Here is a 20,048-nt window from a genome sequence, read left to right as displayed (position 1 = left end):
TCCCATTCAGTATGATATTGGCTGTGGGTTTGTCATAAATAGCTTTTATTATTTTGAGATACATTTCATTGATACCTAGTTTATTGAAAGTTTTTAGAATAAAGCGTTGTTGAATTTTGTCAAAGGCCTTTTCCGCATCTATTGAGATAACCATGTGGTTTTTGTCTTTGGTTCTGTTTACGTGGTAGCTTACATTTATAGACTTGGGTATGTTGCACCAGCCTTGCATCCACAGGGTGAAGCCTACTTGATCGTGATGGATAAGCTTTTAGATGTGCTGTTGCATTTGATTTGCCAGTATTTTCTTGAAGATTTTTACATCAATGTTCATCATGGATATTGGCCTGAAGTTTCCTTTTTTGTTGTTGAGTCTCTGCCAGGTTTTGGTACCAGGATGATGTTGGTCTCATAAAACGACTTGGGAAGGATTCCCTCTTTTTAGATTGTTTGGAATAGTTTCAGAAGGAGTGGTACAAGCTCCTCTTTGTATGTCTGGTAGAATTCAGCTGTGAACCCATCTGGACCTGGACTTCTTTTGGTTGATAGGCTATTAGATGCTACCTCAACTTCAGCCCTTGTTATTGGTCTATTCAGGGTTCCAACTTCTTTGTGGTTTCGTCTTGGGAGGGTGCAAGTATCCAGGAACTTTGTCCATTTCTTCCAGGTTTACTGGTTTATGTGCATAGAGTTGTTTGTAGTAATCTCTGATGGTAGTTTGTATTTCTGGGAAATTGGTAGTGATATCCCCTTTATCATTTTTAAGTGTATCTATTCGACTCTTCTTTCTTTTCTTTTGTATTAATCTGGCTAGTGGTCTATTTTGTTGATCTTTTCCAAAGACCAGTTCTTGGATTTATTGAGTTTTTGAAGGTTTTTTTTGTGACTCTGTTGCCTTCAGTTCTGCTCTGTTCTTAGTTATTGCTTGTCTTCTGCTAGCTTTTGAATTTTTTTTGATCTTGCTCCGCTAGCTCTTTCAATTTTGATGATAGGGGGTCGATTTTAGATCTTTCCTTGCTTCTCATACGGGCATTTATTGCTGTAAATTTCCCTCTGGACCCTGATTTAAATGTGTCCCAGACATTCTGGTACATTGTGTCTTTGTTCACACTGGTTTCTAAGAACATCTTTATTTCTGCCTTCATTGTATTGTTATCTAGTCAACATTTAGGAGCAGGTTGTTCAGTTTCCATGAAGTTGTGCAATTCTAAGTTGGTTTCTTAATCCTGAGGTCTAATTTGATTGCACTGTGGTCTGAGAAACTGTTATTATTTCCATTCTTTTGCATTTGCTGAGAAGTGATTACTTCTAATTATGTGATCAATTTTAGAGTAGGTGCAATGTGGTGCTGTGTAGAATGTATATTCTGTGGATTTGGGATGGAGAGTTCTGTAAATGTCTATTAGGTTCACTTGGTGCAGATATGTGTTCAAGTCCTGGATATCCTTGTTAATTCTCTGTCTCATTGATCTGTCTAGTATTGACAGTGGAGTGTTTAAGTCTCCCACTATTATTGTATGGGAGTCTAAATCTCTTTGTAAGTCATTAAGAACTTGCCTTATGTATCTGGGTGCTCTTGCATTGGGTGCGTATATATTTAGGATGATTACCTCTTCTTGTTGCATTGATCCTTTTACCATTATGTAATGCCCTTCTTTGTCTCTTTTGATCTTTATTGGTTTAAAGTCCATTTTATCAGAGGCCAGGATTGCAACTCCTCCTTTTTTTTGGCCTTCCATTTGCTTGGTAAATCTTCCTCTGTCCCTTTATTTTGAGCCTGTGTGTGTCTTTGCACATGAGATTGGTTTCCTGAATACAGCACACCAATGGGTCTTGACTTTTTATGCAATTTGCCAGTCTGTGTCTTTTGATTGGAGCATTTAGCCCATTTACATTTAAGGTTAATGTTGTTATATGTGAATTTGATCCTGCCATTTTGATGCTAGCTGGTTGTTTTGCCTGTTAGTTAATACAGTTTCTTCATTGTGTCGATGGTCTTTACCATTTGGTACATTTTTGGAGTGGCTGGTACTGGTTGTTCCTTGCCATGTTTAGTGCTTCTTTCAGAAGCTCCTTTAAGGTAGGCCTGGTGGTGATGAAATCTCTCAGGAATACTTCTCTGAGAAGGATTTTATTTCTCTTTCACTTATGAAGCTTAGTTTGGCTGGATATGAAATTCTAGGTTGAAAGTTCTTTTCTTTAAGGATATTGAATATTGGCCCCCACTCTCTTCTGGCTTTTAGGGTTTCTGCCAAGAGATCTGCTGTGAGTCTGATGGGCTTCCCTTTGCGGGTAACCAGACCTTTCTCACTGGCTGCCCTTAGCATTTTTTCCTTCATTTCAACCCTGGTGAAACTGATGATTATATGCCTTGGGGTTGCTCTTCTTAAGGAATATCTTTGTGGTGTTCTCTGAATTTCCTGGACTTGAGAGTTGGCCTTCCTTGCTAGGTTGGGGAAGTTCTCCTGGATAATATACTGAAGAGTGTTTTCCAGCTTGGATTCACTCTCTCTGTCACATTCAGGTACATGTATCAAACGTAGATTAGGTCTTTTCACATAATCCCATATTTCTTGGAGTTTTGTTCATTTATTTTCACTCTTAGTTCTCTACTCTTGCCTTCTCATTTTATTTCATTGAGTTGATCTTCAATCTCTGATATCCTTTCTTCTGGTTGGTCAATTCTGCTATTGAAACTTGTGCATGCTTTGTGAAGTTCTCGTGTTGTGTTTTTCAGCTTTATCAATTTATTTATATTCTTCTCTAACCTGTTTATTCTATTTAGCATTTCCTCTAACCTTTTTTCAAGGTTCTTCGTTTCTCTTTGCATTGGGTTAGGACATGTTCTTTAAGCTCAGAGAAGTTTGTTATTACCTTTTGAAGCCTGCTTCTGTCAATTCATCAGACTCATTCTCCATTTAGCTTTGTTCCCTTGCTGATGAGGAGTTCTGATCCCTTGGAGGAGGAGAGGCATTCTGGTTTTTGGTGTTTTCATCCTTTGTGCACTTGTTTCTTCCTATTTTTGTGGGTTTATTTACCTATGGTCTTTGTAGTTGGTGACTTTCGGATGTGGTCTCTGAGTGGACGTCCTTCTTGTTGATGTTGAAGCTATTTCTTTCTGGTTTTTAGTTTTCCTTCTAACGTCAGGTCCCTCTGCTGTAGGATTGCTGGAGATCCACTCCAGACCCTGCTTGCCTGGGGATCGCCTGCAGGGGCTGCAGAACTGTAAGGGTTGCTGCCAGTTTCTTCTTCTGTTAGCTTCGTCCCAGAAGGGTACCCACCAGATATCAGCCTGAGCTCTCCTTTATGAGGTGCCTCTTTGTATATACGGGGGTTGGGGAGCTGTTTGAGGAGACAGTCTGTCCCTTATAGGAGCTCAAGTGCTGTACTGTGAGCTCCTTTGTTCCATTCAGAGCTGCTGGGCAGGTACCTTTAAGTCTGCTGTAGCGGAACTCATTAACAGCCTCTTTTCCCAGGTGCTCTGTCCTGGGAAGGTGGGGCTATAGTTATGAGTTCTTGATGTGCTGCTGCCTGTTTTCAAAGGTGCCCTGCCCAGCAAGGAGGTAGTCTAGTCACAAAGTGCCAGCAGAGGTGTTGCTGAGCTACTGCAGGCTCTGCCCAGCTGCTGTGTAAACTTCCTTGCAGATTTGTTTACAGAGGTACAGTTAGAACTGCCTCTGAAATGGTGGACTGGTTCAGTAATGACAGACTGCCTCAGTAATGGCAGACTGCTTTGGTAGTGGTGGACTGCCTTGGTAATGGCGGACTGCCTTGGTAGTGGTGGACTGCCTCAGTAATTGCAGATGCCCTTCCCCCAACCGAGCTGGACTGTCCCAGCTGCATTTGCTGCGAAACTATGAATCCAGAGCATTTCATATTGCTGGTCTTTGTGGGGGTGTTACCGACCAAGCCAAATCACCTGGCTTTCTGTTTCAGCCCCTCTCTTTCAGTTGAATGGGTGGCTCTGTCTCCCAGTAGTTCCAGGCACCAGTTGAAACAGCCACCCAGATTTGTGTGAGTTTTTGTATGGAAACCTGCAGCGCCAGTTGAAACAGCCATGCTGGCAATTTCCAGCCCAGGAATCTCCTGGTCAATGAGTAGTAAAAACTCATTTGGAAATGCGGTGATCACTCACCCTCTGAGTTGTTCTCACTGGGAAGCACACTCCAGAGCTGTTCCTATTCAGTGATCTTCCTCTTTCTTCTGGTTAATTTTATTTCATGTGAATTTTACCTCAATTTTTAAAAATTAATCTTTTAAGTATACATTTTTTAAAAAGCGATTTCAAATAAACCATGTTTTCTAGTCATAAGGCAATTAAGCTAGTCCTTACAATAAGAAGATCATCATAAAACACCATTAATTTGAAAAATCCAGGTCAGGAAAGAAGTCAGAGTCTTTTAGGAGCATTAGACCAGGGTGATTATTTCACAAGAAGTCAAGTCACAACTGAGATGATGAAGATCTATGTCCTTCACGTAGACCAGATCAGCTAGCTAGTTGGAAGAAAAGAGGCATTCTTTCATTAATAAGTTGTGTTTGCCTTCTTGTGAAGAAATTTTGGTGAAAAAATACTGTGCTGAAATTGAAGCACCATCATTTTCTTCCTCCCCTTTTCAAAGGGACCAGAGCTTCCTTGTGGGGGATACTGAGCAGAAGCCAGAGCAGATACCCTAGTGAAAGGGATACAAAGTCTCAGGTGACAGGTTGTAAGATTTTAGATGACTTGGGACTGGAATCTGCATTGTTGTGGAGACATAAGGATGGTATGTCTTGAGGAAGGGAATAGGGACATCAGGAAGTGACACGTAGAGTTTTGTGAGGGGGATATGATTGGATTGAGAAAAAGAGGGAGAGAGAGAAGAGCTGAGGGATAGAGGGAAGACATTCTAGAATGCCTATCATCCCCATATGGTATGAAAAGTGAGTTACATGTCCCATAGCCAATTCTAAAAATTTTTACTTTGCACTTTTTTTTAGAACATGTATTTAACCCTTTAGAAAAATAATCAGTGAATCTACCTTTAGAGGTTTGCTGATTAGCATCCAGTATATAAAAATGAAAAGTTCTGGAAAATGTATTCTGCCTGTGCTCCTCATGCCCCTTATTAAGTGATCACTGGACAGATCCCAACCTGCTGTATTGTGGATTAATGGGTGAAGAGAAGTGCTAGGCAGCAGACAACTGCCCTTCCTGGGAGATCATCAAGCCAATGTTTGATTTTACTCTCAACCTCTTGCTAGTTCATTCCTTGACAAGAGATGTAGCTAGAAAGGAAAGTGCTGATTGTCAAATGAATGTACAAGGATTTAGAACCATTTAGTTTGCTATACACCGGTTAGCCTGGTTTTTGTTTGTTTTGTGGAAATCACAGAGGTCAAGTTCTCTCTCTGTTTCCGTCCCTGGTGCCTAGAAAAAGCATAAGCTGCACTAATTGAGAAATAGCAGGTATAGCACTCCCTGCTTATTTGCAGTTTTATTTTCTGCAGTTAACTGTGGTTTGAAAATATATATATATATATATATATATATATATATATATATATATATGTATTTTTTTTTTGAGACAGAGTCTCACTCCAGCCCAGGCTGGAGTGCAGTGCTGTGGTCTCGGCTCACCTCTTGGGTTCAAGCAATTCTCCTGCCTCAGTTTCCTGAGTGGCTGGGATTACAGGTGCTTGTCACTACACCTGGCTAATTTTTGTATTTTTAGTAGAGATGGGGTTTCACCATGTTGGCCAGGCTGATCTCAAACTCCTGACCTCGTAATCTGCCTGCCTTGGCCTCCCAAAGTGCTGGGATTATAGGTGTGAGTGACCGTGCCTGGCCTGTGTTCTGAAAATGTTACAGTATTTTGAAAATGAGAGACAGACCACATTCACATAAATTTTATTACATCATTTTGTTATAACTGTTCTATTTTATTAGTTTTTGATAATCTCTTAGTGTGCCTAATTTATAAACTAAACTTTATCAAAGGTATGTGTATATGGGGGAAAACAGTAAAATATAGAGGGTTTGGTACAATCTGTGGTTTCAGGCATCCATTGGTGGTCTTGGAATGTATCCCCATGGATAAGGGGACTACTCTACTTGGCATCAAGTGCTCAACCTTTTTTACAGTTAGCTGTCAGGCAACTCTGGGACAGAAAGTATTCTCTCCATGGACTTAATAAACTTTATTTAGCTCAGTAGTCTTCAAATTTTGCTTAAAAGCAGAAATTCTCATCAAATAAAATATTTTAAAAAAATATTTCATTGCATTTTAGGTTTTGGGGTACATGTGAAGAACATGCAGTATTGTTGCATAGGTACATACCTGGCAATGTGGTTTGCTGGCTTCCTCCCCATCACCTATATCTGGCATTTCTCCCCATGCTATCCCTCCCCAACTCCCCGCCCACTGCTGTCCCTCCCCTAGTTCTCCCCCATACACCTCAGTGTGTGATGCTCCCCTCCCTGTGTCCATGTGTTCTCATTGTTCAACACCCGCCTATGAGTGAGACCATGTGGTGTTTGGTTTTCTGTTCTTGTATCAGTTTGCTGAGAATGATGGTTTCCAGGTTCATCCATGTCCCTACAAAGGACACAAACTCATCTTTTTTTATGGCTGCATAGTATTCCATGGTGTATACATGCCACATTTTCCCTGTCCAGTCTATCACTGATGGGCATCTGGGTTGGTTCCAAGTCTTTGCTATTGCAAACAGTGCTGCAATGAACATTCGTGTGCATGTGTCCTTATAACAGGATGATTTATAATCCTTTGGGTATATACCCGGTAATGGGATTGCTGGGTCAAATGGAATTTCTATTTCTAGGTCCTTAAGGAATCATCATACTATTTTCCTCAATGGTTGAACTAATTTACACTCCCACCAGCAGTGTAAAAGTGTTCCTGTTTCTGCACATCCTCTCCAGCATCTGTTGTCTCCGGATTTTTTAATGATCGCCATTCTAACTGGCATGAGATGGTATTTCAGTGTAGTTTTGATTTGCATTTCTCTAATGACCAGTGATGATGAGCATTTTTTCATGTTTGTTGGCATCATATATGTCTTCTTTTGAAAAGTATCTGTTCATATCCTTCACCCTCTTTTGAATGGGTTTGTTTTTTTTTCTTGTAAATCTGTTTTAGTTCTTTGTAGATTCTGGATATTAGCCCTTTGTCAGATGGGTAGATTGCAAAAATTTTTTTTCCCATTCTGTTGATTGCTGGTTCACTCTAATGATTGTTTCTTTCGCTGTGCAGAAGCTCTAGAGTTTAATTAGATCCCATTTGTCTATTTTGACTTTTGTTGCCAATGCTTTTGGTGTTTTAGTCATGAAGTCCTTGCCTATGTCTATGTCCTGAATGGTTTTGCCAAGTTTTCTTCTAGGGTTTTTATAGTGTTAGGTCTTATGTTTAAACCTTTAATCCATCTGGAGTTAATTTTATTGTAAGATATCAGGAAGAGGTCCAGTTTCTGCTTTCTGCACATTCCTAGCCATTTTTCCCAACACCATTTATTAAACAGGGAATCCTTTCCCCATTGCTTGTTTTTGTCTGATGTCAAAGATCAGATGGTTGTAAATGTGTGGCATTGCCTCTGAGGCCTCTGTTTTGTTCCATTGGTCTATATCTCTGTTTTGGTAACAGTACCATACATTTTGATTACTGTAGCCTTGTAGTATATAGTTTGAAGTCAGGTAGCATGATGCCTCCAGCTTTGTTCTTTTTGCTTAGGATTGTCTTGGCTATGCGGGCTCTCTTTTTGTTCCATATGAAATTTAGGTGTTTTTTTCCAGTTCCGTGAAGAAGGTCATTGGTAGCTTGATGGGAATAGCATTGAATGTATAAATTACTTTGGGTAGTATGGCCATTTTCACAATACTGATTCTTCCTAACTATGAGCATGGAATGTTTCTCCATCTGTTTGTGTCCTCTCTCATTTCCTTCAGCAGTGGTTTGTAGTTCTCCTTGAAGAGGTCCTTTACATCCTTTGTTAGTTGTATTCCTAGGTATTTTATTCTTTTTGTAGCAATTGTGAATGGGAGTTCGTTCTTGATTTGGCTCTCTTTAAGTCTGTTATTGGTGTATAGGAATGCTTGTGATTTCTGCACACTGATTTTGTATCCTGAGACTTTGCTGAAGTTGCTTATCAGTTTCAGGAGATTTTGGGCTGAGATGATGAGGTCTTCTAAATATATATAATCATGTCGACTGCAAATAGAAACAATTTGACTTCCTTCTTTCCTAATTGAATATCCTTTATTTCTTTTTCTTGCCTGATTGCTCTGGTTAGAACTTCCAATACTATATTGAATAAGAGTGGTGAGAGAGGACATCCTTGTCTAGTGCCAGGTTTCAAAGGGAATGCTTCCAGTTTTTGCTCATTCAGTATGATATTGGCTGTGGGTTTGTCATAAATAGCTTTTATTATTTTGAGATACATTTCGTCGATACCTAGTTTATTGAGAGTTTTTAGCATAAAGGGTTGTTGAATTTTGTCAAAGGCCTTCTCTGCATCTATTGAAATAATCATGTGGTTTTTGTCTTTGGTTCTGTTTATGTGGTGGATTACATTTATAGACTTACATATGTTGCGCCAGCCTTGCTTCCCCAGGATGAAGCCTACTCAACGGTGATGGATAAGCTTTTTCATGTGCTGTTGCAATTGGTTTGCCAGCATTTTATTGAAGATTTTTGCATCTATGTTCATCGTGGATGTTGGTCTGAAGTTTTCTTTTCTTGTTGAGTCTCTGCCAGGTTTTGGTATCCAGATGACACTGGTCTCATAAAATGATTTGGGAAGGATTCCCTCTTTTTGGAGTGTTTGGAATAATTTCAGAAGGAGTGGTACAAGCTCCTTTTTGTATGTCTTAGAATTTGGCTGTGAATCCATCTGGACCTGGGCTTTTTTTGGGTGGTAGGCTCTTAACTGCTGCCTCAACCTCAGTTCTTCTTATTGGTCTATTCAGGGTTTTGACTTCTTCCTGGTTTAGCCTTGGGAAGATGCAAGTGTCCAGGAATTTATCCATTTCTTCCAGGTTTACTGGTTTGTGTGCATACAGTTGTTTGTAGTAATCTCTGATGGTGGTTTTTATTTCTGTGGAATCTGTGGTGATATCCCCTTTATTGTTTTTTATTGCATCTATTTGATTATTCTCTCTTTTCCTTTTTATTAGTCTGGCTAGTGGTCTATTTTGTTGATCTCAGAAAACTAGCTACTGGATTTATTAATTTTTTGAAGGGTTTTTGTGTCTCTATCTCCTTCAGTTCTGCTCTGATCTTAGTTATTTCTTGTCTTCTGCTAGATTTGGAGGTTTTTTGATCTTGCACCTCTAGCTCTTTCAATTTTGATGATAGGATGTCAATTTTAGATCTTGCCTTGATTCTCATACGGGCGCTTATTACTGTTTATTTTCCTCTATACACTGCTTTAAATGTATCCCAGAGATCTGGTATGTTGTATCTTCATTCTCATTGGTTTTGAAGAAGATCTTTATTTCTGTCTTCATTTCGTTGTTTATCTACTCAACATTCAAGAGCCAGTTGTTCAGTTTCCATGAAGCTGTGTGGTTCTGAGTTAGTTTCTGAATTCTGAGTTCTAGCTTGATTGTACTGTGGCCTGAGAGACTGTTTGTTATGATTTCTGTTCTTTTGCATTTGCTGAGGAGTGATTTACTTCCAATTATGTGGTCAATTTTAGAATAGCTGTGGTGTGGTGCTGAGAAGAATGTATATTCTGTGGATTTGGGGTGGAGAGTTCTGTAAATGTCTATTAGGTTTGCTTGGTCCAGGTCTGCAGTTAAGCCCTGGATATCATTGTTAATTTTCTGTCTGGTTGATGTGTCCAATATTGACAGTGGAGTGTTAAAGTCTCCCACTATTATTGTGTGGGAGTCTAAGTCTTTTTGTAGGTCATTAAGAACTTGCTTCATGTACCTGGGTGCTCCTGTATTGGGTGTGTATATATATAGGGTCGTTAGCTCTTCTTGTTGCATTGATCCTTTTACCATTATGTAATGTCCTTCTTTGTATCTTTTGATCTTTGTTGGTTTTAAGTCTATTTCATCAGAGACTAGGATTGCAACTCCTGCTTTTTTTTGCTCTCCATTTGCTTGGTAAATCTTCCTCCATCCTTTTATTTTGAGCCTTTGTGTATCCTTGCATGTGAGTTGGGTTTCCTGAATACAGCACACCAATGAGTTTTGACTTTTTATCCAATTTGCCAGTCTGTGTCTTTTTATTGGGGCATTTAGTCCATTTACATTTAAGGTTAATATTGTTATGTGTGAATTTGATCCTGCCATTTTGATGCTAGCTGGTTGTTTTGCCCATTAGTTGATGCAGTTTCTTCATTGTGCTGATACTCTGTATCATTTGGTATGTTTTTGGAGTGGCTGGTACTGGTTGTTCCTTTCTATGTTTAGTGCTTCTTTCAGGAGCTCTTATAAAGCAGGCCTGGAGGTGATGAAATCTCTGAGCAATTGCTTGTCCATAAAGGATTTTATTTCTCCTTCGCTTATGCAACTTAGTTTGGTTGGATATGAAATTCTAGGTTGAAAGTTCTTTTCTTTAAGGATGTTGAATATTGGCCCCCACTCTCTTCTGGCTTGTAGGGTTTCTGCTGAGAGATCCGCTGTGAGTCTGATGGGCTTCCCTTTGTGGGTAACCCGACCTTTCTCTCTGGCTGCCCTTAGCATTTTTTCCTTCATTTCAACTGATGATTATGTGCTTTGGGGTTGCTCTCTTGAGGAATACCTTTGTGGTGTTCTCTGTATTTCCTGGACTTGAATATTGGCCTGCCTTGCTAGGTTGGTGAAATTTTCTTGGATAACATCCTGAAGAGTGTTTTCCAGCTTGGATTCATTCTCTCCGTGACCTATCAAACGTAGATTAGGTTTTTTCACATAATCCAATATTTCTTGGAGACTTTGTTCATTTCTTTTTATTCTTTTTTCTCTCATCTTGCCTTCTCATTTTATTTCATTGAGTTGATCTTCAACCTCTCATATACTTTCTTCTGGTTGGTCAATTCTGCTATTGAAACTTGTGCATGCTTCATGAAGTTCTCGTGTTGTGTTTTTCAGCTCCATCAATTTGTTTATATTCTTCTCAAACCTGTTTATTCTTGTTAGCATTTTGTCAAAGCTTTTCTCAAGGTTTTTAGTTTCTTTGCATTGGATTAGAACATGTTCTTTTAGTTCAGAGAAGTTTCTTATTACCCACCTTTTGAAATCTGCTTTTGTCAGTTCATCAGACTCATTCCCCATCCAGTCTTATATTCCCTTGCTGGTGAGGAGTTGTGATCCCTTGGAGAAGGAGAAATATATGGTTATGGGTGTTTTCATCCTTTTTATGCTGGTTTCTTTCCATCTTTGAGGATTTATCTCCCTGTGGTCTTTGTAGTCGGTGACTTTCAGATTGGTTCTCTGAGTGGACGTCGTATTTGTTGATGATGAAATTATTTCTTTCTGTTTCTTAGTTTTCCTTCCAACAGTCAGGCCCCTCTGCTGTAGGACTGCTGGAGGTCCATTCCAGACCCTGCTTTCCTGGGGATGACCTGCAGTGGTTACAGAACAGTAAGTGCTGCTGGCAGTTTTTTCTTCTACTATGTTTGTCCCAGAAGGAAACCCGCCAGATGTCAGCCTGAGTGCTCCTTTATGAGGTGATTCTTTGGATATATGGGGTTTGGGGAGCTGCTTGAGGAGACAGTCTTTCCTTTATAGGTGCTCAAGTGCTGAGCTGTGAGTTCTGTTGTTCCATTCAGAGCTGCTGGGCATGTACGTTTAAGTCTGCTGCAGAGGAACTCATAACTGCCTTTTTTTCCCAGGTGCTCTGTCCCAGGAATGTGGGGCTTTATTTATAAGTTTCTGTCCTGCTCTTGCCTTTTTTCAGAGCTTCCCTGCCCAGCAAGGAGGTAGCCTAGTCACAGTCTTCCAGCAGAGATGTTGCTGAACTGCCATGGGCTCTGCCCAGCTGCTGTGTGAACCTCCTTGCAGTTTTGTTTATAGGGGTATAGTAAGAACTACCTTGGTAATGGCAGTCTGCCTCAGTAATGGCAGACTGCCTTGGTAGTGGTGGACTGCCTTGGTAATGGCAGATGCCCTTGCCCGACAGAGGTGGACTGTCCTGGGTCCAGCTGTGCTTGCTGTGAAACTCTCAATCCGGAGCATTTCAGATTGCTGGTCTTTGTTGGGGTGGGACCCACCGAGCTAGATCACCTGGCTCCCTGTTTCAGTGCCCTTTTTTTTTCAGTTGCACAGGCAACTCTGTCTCCCAGGTGTTCCAGTTGCCAGTTGAAAAGGTGCCCAGATTTATGTGAGTTAAAAATATGGAATGCTTCACGAATTTGCATGTAATCCTTGTACAGGGGCCATCCTAATCTTCTCTGTATTGTTCCAATTTTTGTATATTTGCTGCTGAGGTGAGGATCAAATAAAATCTTAATACAGAATTCATACATGTCAACATATAGATGCAGAGCTCTTATAGTTGAAGGAGAAATTAGGGGAAGAATCTCTATTGCTTAAACTATCCCAGTTATATGAGGCCCCAAGATTCTAAGATTCTGCAGAAGATATTTGAAAACCACCAGTCTATAGGAATGTCCTGCATTGGTTTCTATCTAAGAAAATTGTAAGGGAAACAGCATGTTCTAAAAGAAACAGCCTTCAGTCTTCCACTCCCAGGAAGTTTTGACAGGTACCTATCACAAGCCAGGAGAGAAGATATGTGTGGAGCTACACCAAAGAAATGTTCTTCCTTGGAGTATTGCTAGACTGAGCCTGGTGAAAAATGAGGTGGCAGAAGATACAGTTGATGGTTTGTAGTCTGACTTTGGGTACAGCTTCTGCACCAGCATATGGTCCTTTTTGGGTACAGCTTCTGCACCAGCATATGGTCCTTTTCTTACAGATCATCTGTTGTTAGGGTATTACTTTCAGCAACTTCATCCCCACCATGAAACCCACTCTACTCCTTTCCACTAGTATAGTTTTCCCATGCCACCCCCTGTACAGAGGCATTTTCACTTGGGCTGCCCTAACTCACATTTTTTTTTCCTTTTACACAAGTCTTTATTGTTTGACTGATTGAGCAATGAGTTGCATCCAGTGAAGGGGATGTTTTATAGGGTCTGCAAATTTCCTTATTTCTAAGATAAATGGCCTTGAGCAATATTTACAATCTCAGGAAGAGTGGTTTAGATAGGAGCTGTTTTTAAGTGGATGCTAAGCTACTTGGCATGCTCAATTGTTGCATTCTTTTCATCACCCTTGACATGTGCCTTTCAAGACTCATGATTTCCTTTACTTCCTGACAACAGGAGAGAGGGTTTATTACTTTTCTATTGCTTCCATAATAAATCACCACAAACCTCATGGCTCAAACCAATACAAATGTATAGTATTACAGGTCAGAGAAGTCCTACACCAGTCTCACCAGACTAGGATCACAGTATTGGCAGGGCTGAATTTCTCTCAAGAATAGTGCTGCTTTTTGTAGCCAAGAGTCAAGGAGCAGCAGAGACTGGGCCCAGAGAATACAGCTCTAGGAAGGGATTGTTAGGCAGCAGCTAAGGATTCAGTACATGGGATCTGCCAACCATAAAATTCTGGTAAGGAGGAAGCTCAATAAAGAAAAGCTCTAACCTCAGTGTATGCCCCAAGGGTGACTGATCCTTCAGCAGGGGTCCCTGGATGAGAAGACATGTTGGAACACACCTGTGGTGTCCCCATACCTGCAGCTGAGCCATAGTACCACAGATATGCCACCTACTCCGAGCCCTTATTTAACATGAAACAGGAAGAGATACTTATTGTAATAATCTGAGGTAGTTGGCCATGAAGCATAGCTTGGTGAAACCTCACTAAATCCCACCACCTTGACTGACAGCAAGTTTGCCTGGGGAAGCAGCCTAGAAAGTCAGTCTCTGTGGCCATAAAGCAGGGTTGTGGGAGGTGGAGAGTGGGCCTGAAGGGGTGCATAGAGGCATCTAGCTGAAAGGCCAGGGTTTCCCTTTTATAAAGGCTCCTGACCTCAGCAGTCATGCCTCTCTGAGGGCCAGCAATATTACCAGATTATATTACCTAGATAGAATTGAAGCTGGTAATATAATCCCTGGGTCACTGGTGTCCTCCCAGAGTGACATTGCCTCCTGGAGGAAATCCCTGATGGTGACTCATTTTTATTTCTTCTTTTTTTTTTTTTTCGCATCCTCTGCACCCAGTACCAGCTCAAAGGAGACATAATAATGATGTAGGTGTTGACCAAGTGCACATAGAAAACACATTGTTGTTCTGCATCAGTTATTTTAATTAAAAAAAGATGCTTCTGAAAGAAAACTCACTGGTTTGTAGTCTTTTAAACAAAGTAATGTGATATTTAGTCGAGGGTAAGTTATTGCACCATGTCTCTAGTACAGTTCAGCGTCTCTCCATTTTTAGGCAAAGGTAAGTCTTGTTTTTCTTTCTTTTTAGGAGAGATATATCCGCTGAGATCAGAGGCCAAACTCTGTTTTTCTTTTTTTTTTTTCTTTCTTTTTAGGAGAGATATATCCGCTGAGATCAGAGGCCAAACTCTGTTTTTCTTTTTTTTGGAGATAGAATCTCACTCTGTCATCTGGGCTGGAGTACAGTGGCATGACTAGAATCACTGCAGCCTCTACCTCCTGGGTTCAAGTGATTCTCCTGCCTCAGCCTCCAGAATGGCTGGGACTAAGGGTGCATACCACCACACCTGGCTAATTTTTGTATTTTTAGTAGAGATGGGGTTTCACCATGTTTGGCCAGGCTGATCTCAAACTCCTGACCTCAAGTGATCTGCCTGCCTCAGCCTCCCAAAGTGCTGGGATTACATGTGTGAGCCACTGCAACCTGCCAAACTCCGTTTTTCATGATTTGGTTTTTACCTTGAGTTTAATTTTCTTCTTGTCAAAATAGTATGTCTCTGTGAGACTTCCGTTGCAGACCTTTTGCCCCAGCCAGGATGGTCACACACAAATGGGCGCCTTTCCTCATCATGTGGGTTCTACCACAGCCTTCTCTTGGACATTGGCAAATATTTCTTTCTGGAGCATGAGTTTTCATATGTTGCTTAAGATAATCTTTGTGTTTAAAATTTTCTGGCATATTCACATTATTTCCTCTATATGGGTTTTTTTTTTCCTCACATATTTCAGAAGTTCAACCCATGTTTTTGCCACAAAGGAACATCTCTTTTGACATCTAGCTCTACTGGACTTTCGTGTGTTGTTTCAGTCTGCTGGGTCAGGGAGTGTTTCCCACATCCTTTCTGGGTTCGTTGGTATGCTGGCACTGATGGATTTTCAGCTGTTGTTCCTTAAAGATATTTTTACAGCCTTCAAAATTGCATACATGTTGTTTGCTGAATCTCATCTTTGTGTTCAAAATATTTCTTCAAGTTTGATATTGTGTTGCATTTTTTTTATCACAGCCACTAGTACATAAACACCTTTTCTTCCGTATGAATCAGGATGTTGTGACTCAGGTGGTAGACCCTGAGGAAAGTCTTGCCACATCCTTCATAGTCACAAATGAATGGTCTCTTCCTCTTGTGCTTGCAAAGGTGCTCTTCAAGCATCTGGACCTTATTGTAATTGATGCTACGTATAGTCCTGGAAGGAGCAGATGAACTTCTTAGCGAGTTTAGGGGAAGGAGGGGACAGGGAGTTGGACTGGTCTCTAGCCGGCCACAAGAAACGTCTAGGCAATGGTCAGGGACACCAATGCCTCAGGCTTCCTAGCCTCACGACTCATGAGATCAGGCTTTCTAGACTCAGCACTCACCAAAATCAGGTATGCAGCCAGCCACATGGGCGAACCAACATGTGAACCCAACACACGAAGCTGGCCACTGCCAAGAGCTCATTCTGGTGCCACCAGGCCCTGGCCTGGAAACACTTATTTCTGACCCACTAGTTTCACAGAATCATCACAGTATATAATTTTCCTATTGCTTTTCTACCCTGTACAAGACTTTCTGGGGTTAATCTTTTAAAAATTAATTTGAAAAGTCCCTTTTTCCTATTTTCAAAATATTTGTTGACCTGACTGTGGTATTTAAATTGACTGTGGTTTTTTTTTTTTTTTTTTTTTGCAACTGTGGTATTTTGTTGACCTGACTGTGATATTTTAATTTTTTGCAAAAATTGTAACAGTGAGAAAAGTGTGACAGTGAAAGAGATCTTACCAACTGATTCCATCATATTTTCATCCTCCAAACTGCCCTTGTTCCTGGGCAAAAAGGCCAAACTAACTTTTGGGAGGACTTCAGTTTGTAGTTTAACTTTGAAATAAAGATGTTAACAGCTCTTTCTAGAAATAAATGCCCTTCTTGCTTGGGGACCAGACTGTCTTCGTAAGACTAACAAATTGGCCACAAGATAAGAAATTATGGTTTAGGAGTCATGCAGCTAGAAGCTCCTAGAGATGACATCACTATTGTAAAACCTAAGATTGGTGCATGAAATATTTTTCGGACCCTAAAATTCTGATGCATCAGCTGGTGCCATCCAGCTCAGTAATCTGTGTAAACCAGTTGTCTAATCCTGTCCAGAAACAGAAGACAGCAAGAAGAACCCACTTTGACCCCCTATGATTTCATTTCCAGCCCAACTAATTAGCACTCCTCATTCTTTGGCCCTCTACCTGCCAAATTGCCCTTGAAAACCTACATTTTCTGAATTTTCTGTCTCCTATTTAGCTGGCTGTGCCTGAATTAAACTCTTTGTCTATTGCAGTTCATTTGTCTTAATAAATAGAGTCTATCTGAGCAGCAGGCAAAATGAACCCATTGGGCAGTTTCAGTGTAACTTGAACAATGTATCTACTGTAAATGCTTAGAGTCTCTAGCTCTTATTTACAACTAATTCCACAGAAGCCAGGTTTGTTGAAAGACCTATCTTCTTTCAATGAAAAACAATAGAAACCAAATACTCTGGGTCAAGTCAGGATAGAAAAATTCAAAGCTTAGCCCTTATACCCTATATCACGTATCTATTAATTCTTTCCTCCTCCAATTTTCTCTTGGCTTACAGCTGTTGTTAGGTAATCTGACCCTATGTAAGGGTTCAAAGATGAAGTTGTGTAAGTGGCAAAATGCAGAGACTTATAGGTGTGCCCTCTTGGGAGCGATTTTAGCAAATAAATGTGTGGCTTTTGTCTCCTATTGTTATTTAGGCTAAGCATTTCTGCTCTATTGGTACCGCTGTGAAGTACAATGTTTGGTTTCCATTTCACCTATAAGCTATAAACTCCCTGATGAACCTCATTATACTCAAACTTGTATTTCTGTGTCTAAGGAAGGTCCTGGCACATAGAAAGGCTTATTTCCTTTCATATTAGAAGAATTTACTTCAATTTTGTTGTTTGTTCCTTCTGTTTTACCACAGATATTATGGTTATAAATTCTCTTATTTTTCTTTATCTGAAATTCTTATTTCACGTTCAATAATGAACGATATTTTTGCTGAATTCCAAGTGGATAAGCTTTTCCCTTGTACTTTAAAGATATTATTTCACTGTCTTCTGACTTCCCTTCTTTTGCTTCTTATGAGAAGGCAGCCATCATTTTAGTTGTTTCCCTGTATTCAATGCGTCATTTTTCTTTGCCTTTAAATATATTTCTTCCGTAGCTTGAGTATGATGTAAATAGGAGTGTTTTTTCTACTTCTTCCTAAGTGTTGTAAATTTCTAACTATATGTTTCATGCCAAGTTTAGGGAATTTGAGCCATGCTTTTTCCTCTCAATTCTCTCTTCTTTCAGGTCTCCAATTTTGAATTGTTACACAGATCAGTAGGCTCTGTTAATTAAACTTTTTTTCTCTGTGTTCTTCAAATCAGATAATTTCTACTGACTTTTAAGTCCATTGTTTCTTTCCTCCATCATTCCACTTTGTTCTTAAGTTAATTTTATATTTCAGCTTTTAGTTAGTTAGTTTGTTTAGTGCAATGGCGAGATCTTGGCTCACTGCAACCTGGGCCTCCCGGATTCAAGTAATTCCCCTGCCTCAACCTCCTGAGTAGCTGGGACTACAGGCATGTGCCACCATGCCTGGCTAATTTTTGTATTTTTAGTAGAGACAGGGTTTCACCATATTGATCAGGCTAGTCTTGAACTCCTGACCTCGTGATCCACCCGCCTCGGCCTCTGAAAGTGCTGGGATTACAGGCGTGAGCTACAGGGCCTGGCCAAAGGATATAATGTTGTATATAATCTTTCAGGATTTCTTTCTTTCTTTTTTTGTTTTTTTTTTTTTTTTTGAGATGGAGTTTTACTCTTGTTGCCCAGGCCGGAGTGCAATGGCGTGATCTTGGCCTACTGCAACCTCCACCTCCTGGATTCAAGTGATTCTCCTGCCTCAGCCTCCTAAGTAGCTGGGATTACAGGCATGTACCTTACGCCTGGCTAATTTTGTATTTTTAGTAGAGATGCGGTTTCTCCATGTTGGTTGGGCTGGTCTTGAACTCTTGACCTCAGGTTATCCACCTGTCTCGGCCTCCCAAAGTGCTGGGATTACAGGCATGAGCCACTGCACCTGGCTCAACTGTTTTGTTTTTCAGTTCTAGAATTTCTATTTGAGCTTTTAAAAAATAATCTCTTTTCTTTTGCTGAAATTTCCCATCTTTTATTAGTTGTGAACATATTTTCCTTTTTTTTTTTTTTTTAGTTTGAGATGGAGTTTCGCTCTTGTGACCCAGGCTGGAGTGCAATGGCATGACCTCGGCTCACTGCAACCTCCACCTCCTGGGATCAGGCAATTCTCCTGCCTCAGCCTCCTGAGTAGCTGGGATTACAGGCATGTGCCACCATGCCCAGCTAAGTTTTTGTATTTTTAGTAGAGACAGGGTTTCACCATGTTGACCAGGATGGTCTCAATCTCTTCACTTGGTGATCCACCCGCCTCGGCCTCCCAAAGTGCTGGGATTACAGGCGTGAGCCACCATGCCCGGCCCATATTTTCCTTTTTACCACTGAGTATCATTTTAATATACGCTTTAAGATGATTGTTAGCTAATTCCAACATCTGGGTCATCCTAGCTTGTTTTCTGTTGATCTTTCCCTTACGAATTGGTCATGTTTTCTTGCTTCATTAAATGTTATATAATTTTTTTTTCAGACATAGTCTTGCTATGTTGCCTAGGCTGGAGTGCAATGGCACAATCTTAGCTCACTGCAACCTCCGCCTTCTGGGTTCAAGCAATTCTCCTGCCTCAGCCTCCCGAGTAGCTGGGATTACAGGAACCTACCATCATGCCTGGCTAATTTTTATAGATTTGTAGATATGAGATTTTACCATGTTGGCCAGGCTGGTCTTAAAGTCCTGACCTCATGTGATCCACCCGCCTCAGCCTCCCAAAGTGCTGGGATTACAGGCATGAGTCAGTCACTGTGTCCAGCCTGAATGTTGTATAATTTAGGATTGCATCTTCAACATTGTGAATGATGTGTTGTAGAAGTTCCAGAATCTGAATGTTCCTCTGAATAATACTATTTTTAAGCATATATTTCATTTTTATAGAATCAAACTGTAACACTATCTCCACTGTGATGAGTGTAGCTGAAATTTTATTTCAATTCTTTACTTTAACTGATCTGCTTTGAGTCTTTCCCCAATAGTCATATTCAAGGACCACTCAGAGATTTGGGAAAATTTTATACCTAGACTTTGAGACCCATTCTTTGGCTTTCTCATTTCTGGGAGTTCCTTCTTCACTTTCCAGTGGATCTAGTTCCCCAAACACAAATCTTTTTCTCATATTCTTAAGCCAGTAAAACTAGGATTTTCTATCAGAGTTTTAGCTACCCCACATAGCAAAAACCCACACACACAAAATGGAAGTTGATCTTTGTTCTTTTCTGTCCAGCATTGACTTCCTCAGTATCGATCTGTTTTTGTTCCCTATTTGGTACCTTCAGGTATTGGTTTTGGCAGAAGAAAAAAATCCTTAAACTTGAAGAGAGACTGAGAGACTGCACTATCTCATGAACAGAGACAAAAATAATGAGAAAAATGTGTCAGAGCCTCAGAGAAGTGCGGGG

At 40.4% G+C, this 20,048-nt stretch overlaps 1 protein-coding gene and 1 non-coding gene across 3 annotated transcripts in view; one reads left to right on the top strand and one right to left on the bottom strand.

The window, feature by feature from the left end:
• The window catches only part of LOC108590293 (uncharacterized), a 249,681-nt gene that overhangs the window by 137,381 nt on the left and 92,252 nt on the right, over positions 1–20,048 (top strand). The gene's annotated exons all lie outside the window — the stretch shown is intronic.
• Positions 12,313–12,422, bottom strand: LOC118148149 (U6 spliceosomal RNA). The gene has a single exon (XR_004734941.2). It is a non-coding gene; the product is annotated as a U6 spliceosomal RNA (small nuclear RNA).

This window comes from Callithrix jacchus, chromosome 1 (genome assembly GCF_049354715.1).
Source record: "Callithrix jacchus isolate 240 chromosome 1, calJac240_pri, whole genome shotgun sequence".
Lineage (NCBI taxonomy): Eukaryota > Metazoa > Chordata > Mammalia > Primates > Cebidae > Callithrix > Callithrix jacchus.
Note: the sequence above shows the minus strand (reverse complement) of the source record. Positions and strands in the feature narration are given on the sequence as shown.